Source organism: Colobus angolensis, unplaced genomic scaffold (assembly GCF_000951035.1).
Source record: "Colobus angolensis palliatus isolate OR3802 unplaced genomic scaffold, Cang.pa_1.0 Scaffold24, whole genome shotgun sequence".
NCBI classification, from domain to species: domain Eukaryota; kingdom Metazoa; phylum Chordata; class Mammalia; order Primates; family Cercopithecidae; genus Colobus; species Colobus angolensis.
In genome coordinates this window covers 349987-365987 of record NW_012115599.1, presented here as the reverse complement: position 1 = coordinate 365987, position 16001 = coordinate 349987, and the positions used below count along the sequence as shown (strand labels likewise).

The 16001-nt window shown below is 42.5% G+C and overlaps 1 pseudogene; it reads left to right on the top strand.

Annotated features, from left to right (window-relative positions):
* Nucleotides 1-8397: 8397 nt before the first annotated feature.
* LOC105514243 lies at nt 8398-9273 on the top strand (annotated as a pseudogene).
* The last annotated feature ends 6728 nt before the right edge of the window (nt 9274-16001 follow it).

Below are 16001 nucleotides of genomic sequence, written 5' to 3'. Positions count from 1 at the left end.
ACCTCGTGATCCACCCATCTCGGCCTCCCAAAGTGCTGGGATTACAGGCTTGAGCCACCGCGCCCGGCCTCCCTGGAAATTATTAAGATAATATCCTGGAACAAATCTCTGTTCATTAAAACATGATACAGTAGATTCTGTTGGTTAAAACAAGTGCCCTTGACACATACCAGCTGTGATTGCAGTAAACAGTGCTTCAGTGAAAAATGGGGAGGTGGGATTGGTTATTTGCCTTTGTTGCAATTAAAAGCTGTGACAATCTGTTTGACATCAGAGAATGGTGGCTGGCAGTGCATGGTACACAGTGGTGAACCATTACTTCAGTTATCATCCGTGGATACCTGGAGTGAAATACATATTGAAGATAATGCCTTGGCAGTCAAAGTAGCTGCTGTGACAGACCATGTGAAAGCCATAAGGAATATAAAGGTTGTGACTTGGGTGCGCTATTTCTAATTGTGCTTAAGGAAAGAAAATTAAAGCCTCAGGGTTTTAAATTCTTGCCTGAAGACATGGTTAGAGTACCAGGGAATTCCTCCTATGACTGCCCTGAAATAATCTCTTCATGTAGTCCTACATGACTGAGGTTAACTGGGTTGCTGGATCAATATAGGTTGAACTCATAGTCCTGCCTGATCTTTTAGGTAAAACTTAGGGCATCAATTGGGAAAGGATGGCACCAAGAGAATGTGGGGAAATTTGGGAAGATTTGCGGATACCAAGTACCTCAAACCCCACTGAGTTTCTCTTGATAGCAGAAGCCCTCTCGCCCTTACCCTACCCCATCTTATATACGCCTGTTCCCGTCCTACTTGAAGCCCTTCTTGTGATCTCACCTAAGATAGTTTTCTTGTTAGCAGATGACAATTCTCATCATCCCCCTCCTATCCCTGATCATTGTACTGAAACATACAATCAGTCATATTGTCCTGTGTCCCAGGAGACCAATCAAAAGTTAAGCCTTAGCAAAATAATTGCAAGGTTTTGCTAATTTATTTCGACAAGACATGGGTAATATGTACATGTTCATGGAGTCTAAGAGATTAGGGACACACTTTTACATTGGCCCGAATTTACTTAATTTTACAGGATCTAATTGCTTCTTTGGTTCAATTAAAACTTGGTGTGGCCTATGTGATGTGAAATTGGGATTCCAGAAACTCATACCAGAAACACACCAAAGTATGATATAAAGAAATCGGCTGGGCATGGTGGCTCACGCCTGTAATCCTAGCACTTCGGGAGGCTGAAGCAGGTGGATCACCTGAGGTCAGGAGTCTGAGACCAGCCTGGCCAACATGGTGAAACTCTGTCTCTACCAAAAATACAAAAATTAGCTGGGCATGGTGGCTGGCGCCTATAATCCCAGCTACTCAGGAGGCTGAGGCAGGAGAGTCACTTGAACCCAGGAGGTGGAGGTTGCAGTGAGCTGAGATCGAGCCACTGCCCGGGCAACAAGAGCATAACTCCGTCTCAAAAAAACAAAAAAAAACAAAAAAGGAAATCAAAAGATATAAGTTTTTGAAATTTTGGAGTGGATTTATCAAATGTGGATTTGTCACTCACTCACTCCCAAATTAAATTACCCAAGAAGGCTCAGAGAATATTTCTTTCACCATGACATGGAAAAGTACAAATGAAAAAAAGTGGAAATGGAGAAGGAAAAGTTGGATGAGGGATTTTGCTATAGAAATGTATACGTGGATTTTGGTGAAATGATCCCATCCCACAGTGGCAGAGACCATGAAGTAGCACTTAACCAGTGGAGAAAGGCAGCACGGCTACACAGTAGGTATCAGGGATACAGTGGTTCTCAGAATTGTCTGACCCGTAGGAAACTTTGATGGTGGCTAACTTGAGGTACTCATGGCCAAAATACATAGACAGCCCACTAAGATTCTACTCAACTGTAAAACTAGAAGAAAAAATTTTTTTACATGTATGGAAAGAGTCCTGACTTAAGCTATCCCAATGAAGAGTCATGTTCTCTCACCCTTTTTCCATTTCTGAGTCAGTTCAATGACCCAGCACCCATTGAATGAAGGAGAGATCAGGAATCCTGGGGAGGAAGCCGGTGGTAACTTAGATATACACAACTCTTATTCTTCCTCTTTCCCAAGAAGACTCAGGCCGATTTACCATGGAAACTGAGCCCCAGGGAAGACAAACATCCAGATCTCTCAGGAATGATTAACTACTGTGTCCGAAGCAAACTTAATCCCTGAGAAAACTGAATTCCACCGTTGTCCCCCATTCAGGGTGGGACTTATGAGAGCTAAGTGATGAAGTTTGGGCTAGCATTCTTCTCACAATGGCCCAGTGAGTCATATATCCATCCTGTGTTTATTTTCCTAGTTCTGGAGTTCATAGTGGAAGTAGAAATATTCAGCTACTGGTAGAAAAATAAACATTGTTCTCTGACCCATGGAATCATGTCTATTATGGTAGAAAGGGCCAAGTGTAAGTACATGGAGATTCCTCTCCCTACTGAAGTTACAAACTAAAGACAATATCATATCCCTTTGGAATTGTGGTGATGAGGTACCATCAAACACTTGAAATACTTGTAAGTAGTGATTCTTACCACATCTCCATTTCCCTCACCTGTTTGGTGTGTGTCTTGGAGAATTTTACTGGATTACTACAAGTTTAATCAGATAGTAATTTTAATTAGAGTTGCTGATTCTCTTTCCTGGAGAAAAATTAACCCAGCGCCTCATACCTGGAAGGTTGAAATTGCCTTTTTTTCTATCTCCTAATAAGCAGATAATACTAGAGGCAATTGCTTTTACCTGTAAGGGTCACTTATTTATCTCTATTTTCTTGGCTCAAGGTGGTTATAATTTGGTTCCTATGGATATGAGTATCTCACCATCTTACTGGATATTACTTTGATCCAATATATTAATGGCATTCATTCTGATAGGACCTGAGAGCAGGAAATAGTAGGTATTCTCAACTCCCTGATGAGATACATGCCTGCTGAAAGGTGGTTGTGAAATCCCACAAGAATTCCAATGTGTTCCCTCATGGAAATGTTTGGGAATCTAATGTCCTGGGGAACATTAGCTGACATCTTCAAAATGAAAAACAAGTTGTAAAATGAAAAACACCCTGCATTCCTACCTTTAAGAAAAAGGTACAATGCATGGCAGATTATTCTGGATTTTTGAGGCAACATATGCTGCATTTACTGAGTAACCTTTACTTTAGCCCGTTGACTAAGCAAACTGTAAGGGGGCCAGACTTCAATGAACTGCAGAATAAGAGAAATTCTGCCTTGTTGAAGCTGCTTGGCACCCAGCTTTTATGACCCAAAGTATGAAATAGTCCTGGAAGTATTTGTGGCAGATTGGGGTGATGTATAAAGCTTGCAAAAAACCTAGATAGAAGAATCACAGCATAGTCCCTTAGGATTTTTGGAGCAAAATAAAATTCTATTAGGAAAATTTCCTTTCTCCTTTCGAGGCTGTGGCTTGCTAGAGGCTGATAGAGACTGAGCATCTGAATATAGTACACTAAATGACCGTGAGATCTGCATTATCAGCATAAACTGGGTATTATCTGATTTACCATGCCCTGACATAGAGTATGCCTAGCAGAAGTTCATCATAAAGCAGAAGTAGTATGTATAAAATTGGGCTTGAACAGCTCTAAGAGGCACAATTCAGTTGAATGAATAGGGGTTGTTCAGTATTTACAGTGCACTTATTTTTGATATTCTACAGAAATTTTTAAACATACAGAACAAAAGACTTGTCCAGTGAGGATCCATATACCTACCACCTAGATTCTACCATTAACATATTCATTCATATATATATTTAGAGAGAGAGTGAGAGAGACAAAGTCTTGCTCTGTTGTCGAGGCTGGAGTGCAATAGCACGATCTTGGCTCACTGCAACCTCTGCCTCCTGGGTTCAAGCGATTCTTTTGTCTCAGCCTCCAGAATACCTGGGATTACAGGTGTTCGCCACCACACCCATCTAATTTTTTATATTTTTAGTAGAGATGTTGGCCAGGCTAGTCTCAAACTCCTGACCTCAGGTGATCCTCCTGGCTCGGCCTCCCAAAGTGCTGGGATTACAGGTGTGAGTCACTGTGCCTGGCCCATATTCTTATATTTGTTTTTTTTGCACATTATCTAGTCATTCCTGTATGTATCCACAAATTCATCTTGCTTTTTGGATCCATTTCAGAGTAATTTACCTAGTTCTGTACTTCTATTGCATATTCACCTATCCCTCAAGCCACACCTTTGGACTCTTGGGTTGTTCCTTGTGGCCAGCTGACTGAAGAGGAAAACCCTTAGCCTAGTTTACAGCTGGCACCAGACAATATTCTGTCAGTAGCGAGAAATGAACTCAGCGGCATTAGAGCCCTGCTCAGAGTGGGCCTTAAAGACAGTGGTGAAGAGAAATCTGCCCAATGGGCAGAACTTATGTTAGTACATTCTATTTTCTCTTTGCCTAGAAGGAGAAGTATGAATGTACAGCAATTAATAAGCAGTGGTTAATTGGCCAGCCAGACAAGAGACTCAGGAGAAGCAGCTCCAGAGGCCAGGGGACAAGGGAGTCTGAGAAGGAGGTGTGGTTTCAGAATGTGAGGATATTTGTGTAAAACATGAAAGGTCACCAGAAAACCTCCACAGGGGATGACACTCTCAATAATTGAGCAGACGAGATTAGCTGCTCTGGGTTTCAGTCAGCCTTTTTGCCCAGCTTGCACAATGAGTTTATGAACTAAGTGGCTATGACAGCAGAGATAGAGGCTATGCTTGGGCTCAATTCTGTGGTCTCTTATCATCAAGACCGACCTAGCTTCTACTACTGCTGAGCGCCCAATCTTTCAGCAGCAAAAACCAATGGTAAACACCTAATATAGCATCATAATCTAAGAAGATCAGTCAGCCACCTGGTGGTAGGTTGATTTTATTGGATCCCTGTCAACGTATTGCCCATACTAGAATAGACATTTATTCTAAATATGTATTTGTCTTGCTTGCTTACCCAAAATGCTTCTGTTACAAACGTCATCCTTGAAATTACTGGATACCTTATTCCTGGCCATGGTATTCTGTACAACGTTGTTTCTGGCTAAGAAAGAAGCAAGGCAATGGGCTGGCACATGCAGAAATTGCTGATCTTATCACGTGCCTCATTACCCAGAAACAACTGAGTATATAGAATGGTTAAATGGCCTATTAGACTCAGGTACTGAGCCAGCTGGAAGACAACTGGGGAAGTCAGGCGAGGGGAGTGGGTGCTGCAAAAGTCTGAACAAGTAACTGTTAATAATATATGGTGGTGTTTCTCCTGCAGTCAGAATTCATGGATCTGGGAACCAAGGGGGTGAAAGTGGTAGTGTTATTTTAAAATATTGTGTCTAATGGCCCATGCTATAGTTCAAATGTGTCCCCCAAAAGTTCACAAGCTGGAAATTTAATTGTTAAATACATTTTAGCAATTAAAGAGGTGATTTAGGCAGTTGCCTTTAAGAGGCAATTAGTCCATGAAAGCTCTACCCTCATTAAGGGATTAATGCCATTATTGCAGGACAGGGTTAATTATGAGAGTGGGCTCCTGATAAAAACATCAAGTTCAGCCTCCATCCCTCTCTGCCTCTTGCATGCATGTCTTCTCATCATATGATGCCTTTCAGCATGGGAAGACCCTCACCAGATGCTGGCACCTTGCTCTTGGACTTCCCAGTCTCCAGAACCATGAGTCAAATAAATTTCTCTTCCTTAAAAATTATCCAGTATGTGGATATAGTATGTGGATATAGCATTTTGCTGTTATAGCAGCAAAAATGGACTAGGACAACTTACCAAATGTTTGCTTCCTGTTCTTTCCATTTTTGGCTCTATTGATTTAGAGGTTTCTGTACCCAAAGAATTAATGTTTCCATCATTGGACAAAAGAAGGGCTCCAGTGAATGGGAAACTGAAACTCTCACCTGATCATTTTGTATTCCTCATGCACCTGGATTAACAGGCCCAAACGGGGATTACCATTTGGCTGGGGTAATTGATCCAGATTATCAAAGGGAAATAGAAATACTGCTACAAAACTGAGTGAGGAAAAAACATATCTGAATACAGGTGAGCCTCTGGAACACTCCCTAAGAATGGCATATCCAGTAATAAAATCTAGTGGGAGACTGCAGTACCCCTATGGTTTAGACCACTCCATGGATAAAATGGCTCAACTGGCTGAGACACAGGCTGAGAAAAAGGGAACATGATGTTGACATGATAGCATTTCAGTAATGTTCTGTAACTTGTGCCCAGCTGCAGAAATGAGGACTTTAGGAGCTATCTTATGATTCCTCAGATTATGCATATGCATATGTAATTACACATATGTAAATATTTATTTCAATTATACATTTTAATATTCCTTGTATCTTTCTTCTACTATTTTATATAAGGCAGATGTTTTTGTTATCTGATGCTGTATAAAAAACCACCTAAAAATTTAATATATTAAAACAACAATTTATTAGCTTTCACAATTCTATGAGATGACTGGGTACTCTGATTTCATGTGGGAGCTAGAGTACACATTTCCAATAATTTTTTTTAAAAATTAAGTTGACCACAGGAGTAATTCTATTGCTTATAACCAAAGAAGGCTAATTGGAACAGAAATTGGTACCTGAGAGTGTGTTCTAAGCAAAAGGCCCTCAAAGAAATATGGTGTATTTTGATTCAGGCCAAGATAAGACAAGAGGCAATTACACTCCAATTTCTTTTTTTTTTTCTTTTCTTTTTTTTTTTTTTTTTGAGACGGAGTCTCACTCGTCTCTCAGGCTGGAGTGCAGTGGTGTGATCTCCGCTCACTGCAAGCTCTGTTGCCTCCCAGGTTCATGCCATTCTCCTGCCTCAGCTTCCCGAGAAGCTGGGACTACAGGCACCCGCCACCACGCCCAGCTAATTTTTTTGTGTTTTTAGTAGAGACGGGGTTTCACCGTGTTCGCCAGGATGGTCTCAATCTCCTGACCTTGTGATCCGCCAGCCTCGGCCTCCCAAAGTGCTGGGATTACAGGTGTGAGCCACCGCGCCCGGCCTACACTCCAATTTCTAACTGGGGCAAAGAAATGAATAGCTCATGGGACCCAGTGGAGAAATTCCAAAAGTTCTAGGGAACTTGGGAGCAGGTGCCTACAATAACCCCAGAGCCTGCTCAAATGGGCACCTTAACAAAGTGGCCCTGGTGGCAGGGATGGATGCCATATATGAACTAAAAAATATGAACTTCCTTTCACTAAATTTGAGCTCACTACCACCTGTTATGTACGCAATTGCTGACAAGAGCATCCAGCTGTGAACCAGTGCTATGATAGCAACAACCGTTGAGAAGATAAGTGAGTTGAGATCATGGGGTCCCGTTACATCATGGATGAGACAGCAATTTTGGACTCACAGGAATGGGAACTTATTGCATATTTCATGTTGTGCTCACTGATTCATCGTATACTAAATATATCTATCTAGCTGCCTATCTAGCTATACACACACAAATATATACATTCACATATAGATATATAAAACAAGATCCCTGGCTCACACCTGTAATCCCAGCACTTTGGGAGGCTGAGGCAGGCGGATCACCTGAGGTCAGGAGTTCGAGACCAGCCTGGCTAACATGGTGAAATCCCATCTCTACTAAAAATACAAAAATTAGCTGGGAGTAGTGACAGGTGCCTGTAATACCAGCTACGCGGGAGGCTGAGGCAGGAGAATCACTTGAACCTGGGAGGCAGAGGTTGTAGTGAGATGGGATAGTGCCACTGCACTCCAGCCTGGGAGATAGAGTGAGACTCCGTCTCAAAAAACAAACAAACAAACAAACAAACACCAACAAAAAACCCCACAAGATTTCTCTCTACATATGCCATATATTAACTTTTATAATTTTTTCGATTGTAAAAGCGTTATAAAAATGAAGCTATTAATGGAGCAACTTAGCCCTTAGTGGAAATGACTCATCCTAAGGGAAACTTTGCCACCAGGAGTCAATGGCAGGTTATAATCAGCTTCCCCTCCACCCACTCAAGCACCTGGAGATGCCCTTCACTTTCTGCCCACCTAATGTCCCCAGGGGTCAGCTGGGAGAGGAAATTAAAAGTTCTCCAATAGGCAGATATCTATATCAGCTCCAGTGAAACCACATTTATTCCAGTGTTCTATTCAGAATCTTTTGACCAGCCAGTTCAATTTGAAGTTCGTTTATTTCTTTTGACAATGTTAACCAAGTACCTCCTTATATGCCAGAGGCTGTTTTAGGGACTAGGCATGCAGTAGTACAAAAAACACACCAAATCCCTTTTCACACTACCTAGAGAGGGGTCCATACAGTGTTGTTCTGGATTGCCATCATAACTTAAAGGAAAATGTTCACAAAGTCTGGAGTCCTTAATGTTCTGCAAATGAAAGAGGAGGATGTCATCGAGTTCCTTGCAGCAGGAAGCCATTTAGATGGCACCAACCTTGACTTCCAAATGGAACAGCACATCTATAAAAGGAAAAGTGATGGCATCCACATCATAAATCTGACGAAGACCTGGGAGAGGCTTCTGCTGGCAGCTCGTGCCATTGAAAACCCTACTGATGTCAGTGTCATATCTTCCAGGAATCTTGGCCAGCAGGCCATGCTGAAGTTTGCTGCTGCCACATGAGCCATTCCAATTGCCAGTCACTTCATTTCTGAAACTTTCACTAACCAGATCCACTGGCAGCCTTCTGAAAGCCACATCTTTGGGTGTTTACTGATCCCAGGGCTGACCACCAGCCTCTCAGAGGCATCTTATGTTAACCTGCCTATCATTGTTCTGTGTAACACAGATTCTTCTTTGCAGTATATAGACACTGGCATTCCTTGCAAGAAGAGAGTTCACTCAGTGGGTCTGATGTGATGGAGGCTGACCCAGGAAGTTCTGAGCATGTGTGACATCATCTCCCATGAACAACCATGGGAGGTCATGCCTGATCTCTACTTCTACAGAGATCCTGAAGAGATTGAGAAGGAAGAGCAGGCTGCTGCTGAAAAAGCTGTGACCAAGGAGGAATTTCAGGTTGAAATTCCTAGCTCTTAAGTTCACTGCTGCTCAGCCTGAGGTTGCAGGCTGGTCTGAAGGCGTGCAGGTGCCCTCTGTGCCTATTCAGCAGTTGCCTACTGAAGACTGGAGCGCTCAGGCTGCCACAGAAGACTTGTCTGCAGCTCCCACTGCTCAGGCCACTGAATAGGAACAACCACTGAGTGGGCTTAAAGCTCTTCTTCCACAGGCTCTTAAGCAACATGGAAATAAGTCTGGTGGAAAATAAACATCATTTTCTAAAACAAACAAACAAACAGTCAAACAAAAAGACAAAAATCGCTTCTCAAGGAGCTTGTGTTCTCATGGTGGGAAGCGAGACAAACAATAACTACATAAATAAATTTGGGTGGTAATAAGTGCTAAGAAGAAAAATAAAACATGGGCAAGGGTGTGGGGATGTTGGGTTATCACAGAAGGCCTCTAGTAGGGCAGAGACTCTGGACTGTGTTCCAGGCAGTGAGAACAGCCCATGCAAGGGCCCTGAGGTGGCAGTGTGCTCTGCACGTTGAGGAACAGTGAGGAAGCCAGCATGGCTGGAGTGGTGTAAGCAAGGGGCATGAGTAGGAGTTTGGATCTGGAGGTGTTACAGTGGAAGCCAGATCATGTAGGCTCCTGTAGGCTTTGGTTAGGACTCTGGATTTTATTGTGAGTGTGGTTGAAAACCCTTGTAGAATTTTGAATAGAGACATGAAATGCTCTGTTTAATGATTTAGTGGGATCACTCTTGCTCCCCCATAGAGAATGGTCTTTGGTCTTTGATGCAAACCAGTTCCATGCCTCTACATTTCTTCATCTTCAGCATATAAAAATGCAAGCTCCCCTCATTTCCTCTCACTGTAGGGCTTTCATCTCCCTATATCTGCAAGTCTTTCTCTTGGGCTTATCTTCCACTGGTGACCTCCCTTCTCCAAACTTGTGTTGCAATTGTAGGCAAACTTCCCTGCCTAAATAGCCTTTCACCTCATCCCATCCTTAACTGACACCTATCTTGCCCATGAGGACACAAACGTCCTTGCAACCTCTGCAGGGCAGGTTGACATGTTCCCATGTTCTTCTTATTATACAACAGAACCAACACTTAGACTTGCCTGCTCCCACTGACCCACTGGAAGCTTTTACACTGTATGGTTTAATGGGAAGCTGCACAGACTTTGTAGTCAGACTGGACTTGAATCTCCACTGCATCCCCTTTTACTGGCTGGGTTACACTGGGCAAATTATTTCACTTAATATGAGCCTTGGTTTCCTCACCTGTAAAATACATTGGACAATTTTTGTGAAGATTACAGGAAGCAATGATTGTAAAATACCCATTATAGTGCCCAGCACTCAAAAAACCTTACTCTTCTCTTTCCTCCTGTCCCTTTGATAACCATATGACCCTCCTGTCACTTATCTGTATAGTGTGCAGGTAGAATGTGGCATTTGACTCACCTTGCTAATCCAGACTTCATCCCCATCTGTGATGGTTAATCTTAGGTGTCACCTTGAGTAGATTAAGGAATGCCTAGAAAATTGGAAAAGCATTATTTTGCGGGTATATCTGTGAGGTTGTTTCCAGAAATGATTAAAGTATGAATCTGAGTAGACTAGGTGAAGAAGATCTGCCCTTAATGCGGGCAAGTACCATCTAATTGACCAGGGGTCCTGAGAGAACAAAAACAGAGGAAAGGCTAATGTATCTATCTATCTGCTTGAGTGGGGATACACTCTTCCACTCCTGTCCTTGGACAACAGAACTCCAGGTTTTCCAGCCTTTGGACTCCAGAACTTATACCAATAGTCCTCTAGGATCTCAGATCTTACACCTCAGACTGAGAGGTATACCATCAGCTTCCCTGGTTCTGAGGCCTTTGGACGTGGACTGAGCTATGCTACCAGCATCCCAGGGTCTCCAACATGGAGGTGGTCTGTTGTGGAACTCATCAGCCTCCATAAGCACATGAGCCAATTCTAGTAAATCTCCTCTCATAAATCCATATATCTATACCTATATAGCCTATTGGTGCGTATTGCTGGAGAATCCTAAGAGTTTTCATAACCACATGGGAGACTTGTTTCAGAAACTCATTCCTGTAGCCATACCTTGAGCCATTTCAACTCCAGTATTTTAATTTCTGGTCAAAATCTCCCATCTCTCCATTCATCCTTAATCCCTTTTGAGCCATCTTGTGCACTCTAGTCTCCAAGTGCTCCTTCTCCAAGGTCTGACAGCTGCATCCCTGGGCTCTACCTCCTTCCTTATTTGACCTGGACTTCCTCCTGTGAATCAGTGAGAGTTTTAGAGTTCAAGTGATAGAAACTGACTCTGGCTAACTTCAGCAGAAAAGGAACCTACTGAAAGCATATTAACGGGTTTCAAGAACCAGTGGGAAAGTTGGAAAACAGGCTTGGAAAAGGGGTGGCATGTGTTAGGTTTGTCATTCGGTAAATATTTATTTCCTATCCTCCATCAACCTCCATAGGAGAAATACGGTGCTGGATTTTCCCACGTGATTTTCTTTGGACATTGAAGCATTGGAGGAAAAGACAGTATGCCTATAGCCTTAGAGGCATTCGTGTTTCCACTCATCCTGAGAGCTTCTGATCTCCATCATAAAAGAAGCATTCTCTGGGTAACCTGCTAGTCCCAGAAGAATGAAAGACTGGTAAAGATATCCCAGCCAGCTTGTACACTGCAGCCTGAAACAGATATCCCCAGGTAACTGGCTTGTGTAAGAGCAAGAAACAATGCTTTTTATTATAGGTCCCTGAGATTTTATGATTGTTTATTATACAGCATTGTGTGAGTAGCTGGTGGACCAAGTAGTCCTGGTAGAACCAAGGATAGGCAGGGAGCAGGACCCATGACTAAGCATGCCATAAAAACTAGTTGATAAGGATACGTCTCCTTGCTCCTTTTGCTGTTGCCACTGCTGGACTCTCAACTCCACCAGCATGAATGTGCTCTAAGCCAGTGCTTTTCACACTTTAATATGTATGAATCATGTGGGATCTTGTTAAAATGCAGATTCAGTACATCTGGGTGGGCCCTGAGATTCTGCATTTCTAAGGCTCCCAGGTGATGCCAATGCTACTGGCCCCAGACAGATGGGAATATCCAAATGGGTGAATCTAGGTCACATGTCCCCGCCTTGGCTGTTAGGTGACAGGTAGAGGGATGACCCTTCTGTGGTGGGTCAGGGAGCACTGTATCCCAGTAGTGCTATTCAATGGGAAATGAGAAGAGCAACTAAAAATATTACAGATGTCTATTCCAGACTCCCTATTAAATCACTTTAACACTTCTCTTGCTCTTGGTCCTGCTATTGCACTTGTTCTGCAACTCCTGATCTTGGATCAATCCTCTGGCTACCTTCATCACTTTTACCAACTTATTCATTCATTTAAAACATATTTTCTGAATTCCGATAATATGCCAGCCATCAGGGATAATTTGGTAAAAAAAAAAAAAAAAAAAAAAAAGAAGAAGAAGAAGAATGAAGATCCCCTTGTGGCTTATATTCTAGTGGAAAAAACAGACATTCTAAAAAAAAAAAAAAATGTTAAATGAATCCAGGGTGCTAAATGTGCTATGAAGAGAATATCATGAGTAACTAGGGGCAGCTTACATGAGATAAGTTAAGCTGAAGTCTGAATTATGAGCTCAGAGAATAGCTGAAAGAAAAATGTTCAAGGCTGAGGGACCAAGTGCAAAGTCTTGAGGCAGGGAAGGTCTCCGCTTTGAAAAACAGAAAGGAGGCCAATGAGACTAGGGTTATTGAGCAAGAGGGAGGGAAGTGCTGAATTAGGGTGGAGAAGTCGTCAGAGGCCAAGCACACAGGGAAAGCTAAGGAATTTAGATTTTATTCTGAATATAACAGGGAGCATTGGAGGATATTTAAGTAACAGCAGAAGATGAATCCATATATATTCTGAAAGCTCACTTAGGTCACTGAATGGAGAATGGGTTGTAAGGGCAAGAATAGAAAGCAGGAGACCAACAGAGAGAGTGGCAGTGGTCCAGGTGAGAGATGCTTGTGGCCTGGCTCCTATCTTTTTTCTGCTGTATGAGAAAGCCACAGACTTCTCCCATTTAAGAGTAATCCCTCCACCTGAATCACTCATCATCTTCTCTGCTTTTATTAATTCTCCCTGTTTTCTACCTTCAATCTCTTTCCTTCCTTTGGGTCTGTCTCCTCAGCATACTAACATATTCAGATCTCTTACACATAAAAAATAACAGTATTAAGAGGTGGGACCTTTAACAGATGGTTAGGCTTCACCATCACTCCTTCTGCCATGTAAGAGTAGAGTGAGAAGATGGCTATCTATGAGGAAGTAGGCCCTCGTTAGACACTGAAACTGCCAGTGCCTTGATCTTGGGCTTCCCAGCTTCCAGAACCTCACGAATGGATTAATGCCATTATTGTAGGAGTGGGTTAGTTATCTTGGGAGTGGCTTTCTGATAAAACAATGAGTTCAGCCTAATTTCCTCTCTCTGCCTCATGCACTTGCCTCTGCCTTCCATCCATCCTCTTTGGGATGACCCTCACCAGGTGCTAGCACTATGCTCTTAGACTTCCCAGCCTCTACAACAGTGAACAAAATAAATCTCTTTTCTTTATAAATAACCTAGTCTGTGGTATTCTGTTATAGCAGCACAAAATAGACTTAAGACACTTACATTCTACAATACCACTCTTTGTGTGTTCTCTTCCTATCTCTCTGGCAGTTTCTTTTCAGTTTGTGTTTTCATCTTTCTTGTCCATGCCACTATCCACATCCTGTCACTCATCATCCGAAGTTGCAGTCTCCTTACTCTGACCTCCCTTCCTCTACCAGAGTCCTCCTCCACATCATTGTGTACTTTGGTTTCTAAAGAGGATGGGTTAAAAGATACAGTGACGGCCGGGCGCGGTGGCTCAAGCCTGTAATCCCAGCACTTTGGGAGGCCGAGACGGGCGGATCACGAGGTCAGGAGTTTGAGACCATCCTGGCTAACACGGTGAAACTCCGTCTCTACTAAAAAATACAAAAAACTAGCCGGGCGAGGTGGCGGGAGCCTGTAGTCTCAGCTACTCGGGAGGCTGAGGCAGGAGAATGGCATAAACCCAGGAGGCGGAGCTTGCAGTGAGCTGAGGTCCGGCCATTGCACACCAGCCCCGGCGACAGAGTGAGACTCCGTCTCAAAAAAAAAAAAAAAAAAAAAGATATAGTGACATATTGGTGTAATTCAGAAACACAACTATTTGTTTAAAGGTTGATGTGTTTTAAGAATGATTCCTGTTTACTCTCTGGAAGGCTAAGCCTCAGGAGACATCAGTTTGGCATTCAGACTGTCCACTTGCAATATAAGAGCTGCTGGACGGCTTAAGTATTTTCAGATGTAGACCCTGGGATTGTCTGCACCAGCTGATCTAATTACTACCTTACCTATACCTAGCTTTATACCTTGGTGAAGAATTATCTTGGTATAAAGTCATTCCTGCATCCAATCACAGCAGGAACCTCAGGTAAACAATTCCTTCAATGAGAGTAATGGCTCTGCCATATCAACCAATCCCAATCTTGGTTCATACACTACAGAGAACAGCAGCAATTAAAGTGACATTTTAATAACCAGGCATAAGATATTTTTATTATAAGGATTGCTGAAATTCCTCAATTCATAATTACTATGGTCTGAATATTTGTGTTCCTCCAAAATTCATATGTTGAAATCCTAACTCCAAGGTGATTGTATCAGAAAGTGATTAGTGCCCTTATTTTAAAAAGCCTAAGAGAGTTCCCTCCCTCCCTTGCCATGTAAGAGTAGAGTGAGAAGATGGCTGTCTATGAAGAAGCGGGCCCTTGTTAGACATTGAATCTGCTGGTACCTTGATCTTGGACTTCCCAGCTTCCAGAACTGTGAGAAATAAACATCTGTCATTTATAAGCTACCTAGTCTATGGTATTTTGTTATAACAGTCTGAACAGACTAAGAAAATAATTTTATTACTGGCTTCATGAAAAATATTCCCAGGGTTGCCTCCAGGGAGATATTCTAGGAATCCAATGTAAGCAAACCTGGTCACTGATTTCTAAGGGGCAACTCTGTCTGTGTCTCCCCATGAGACTGTAAATCCTGAAAGCAGGGAAGATGTCATTTAATTTCTGTTACTCTAGCATCTGGCAAAGTGACTGGAATTTAGTAGCTACTTAATAAATATTTGTTGAGTATTTGTATATTTGACTGAATATACAAACTAATAACAGCCAGATCATATATAAGAATAGAATCCTTAGCTGCATGTGGTGGCTCATGCTTTTAATCTCAGCCCTTTGGGAGGTCAAGGTGGGAGGATTGCTTGAGCCCAGTAGTTTGGGGCTGCAATGAGCTATGATCATGCCACCGCAGTCCAGCCTGGGCAACAGAGCAAGATCCTGTCTCTATTTTTAAAAAGCAGAACTTTGACCCACAACCAGTAGTAATCTTCCCAGGAAATCAACCCATATCTACAATAACCAGTCCAGGAAGCTAGCCTGCTATGGCAGACTTGTAGGAAGCCAGATTGCTATCTCTAATAACAATCTAAGAAGCCAAACAGTAATCCTTATAATAATCAGCCCCAAATGGCTAGGACTTTAATAACTTGACAGCTTCCCTAATTTTTGTCTTTTCTTGCAACTTAGGACTAACCAGAGAAAACCAGATATTCCCCCCTAACAACTCCTGTAAGATGCCCAGTTTCCAGTTAGCCCTCCAACAGTTTCCTATGCCAACAGCGTCCAATCAGGGCACACCTGAAGCCTTCCTTTCTTCTCCATTATAAGATTTTCCCACTCCTCTGCCTGCCTTTGAGTCTGCCAAAACACAAAACAGTGGCTGACTCCCTTGCTATAGCAAGTTCAGAATAAATATCCTTTGCTTGTTCTCA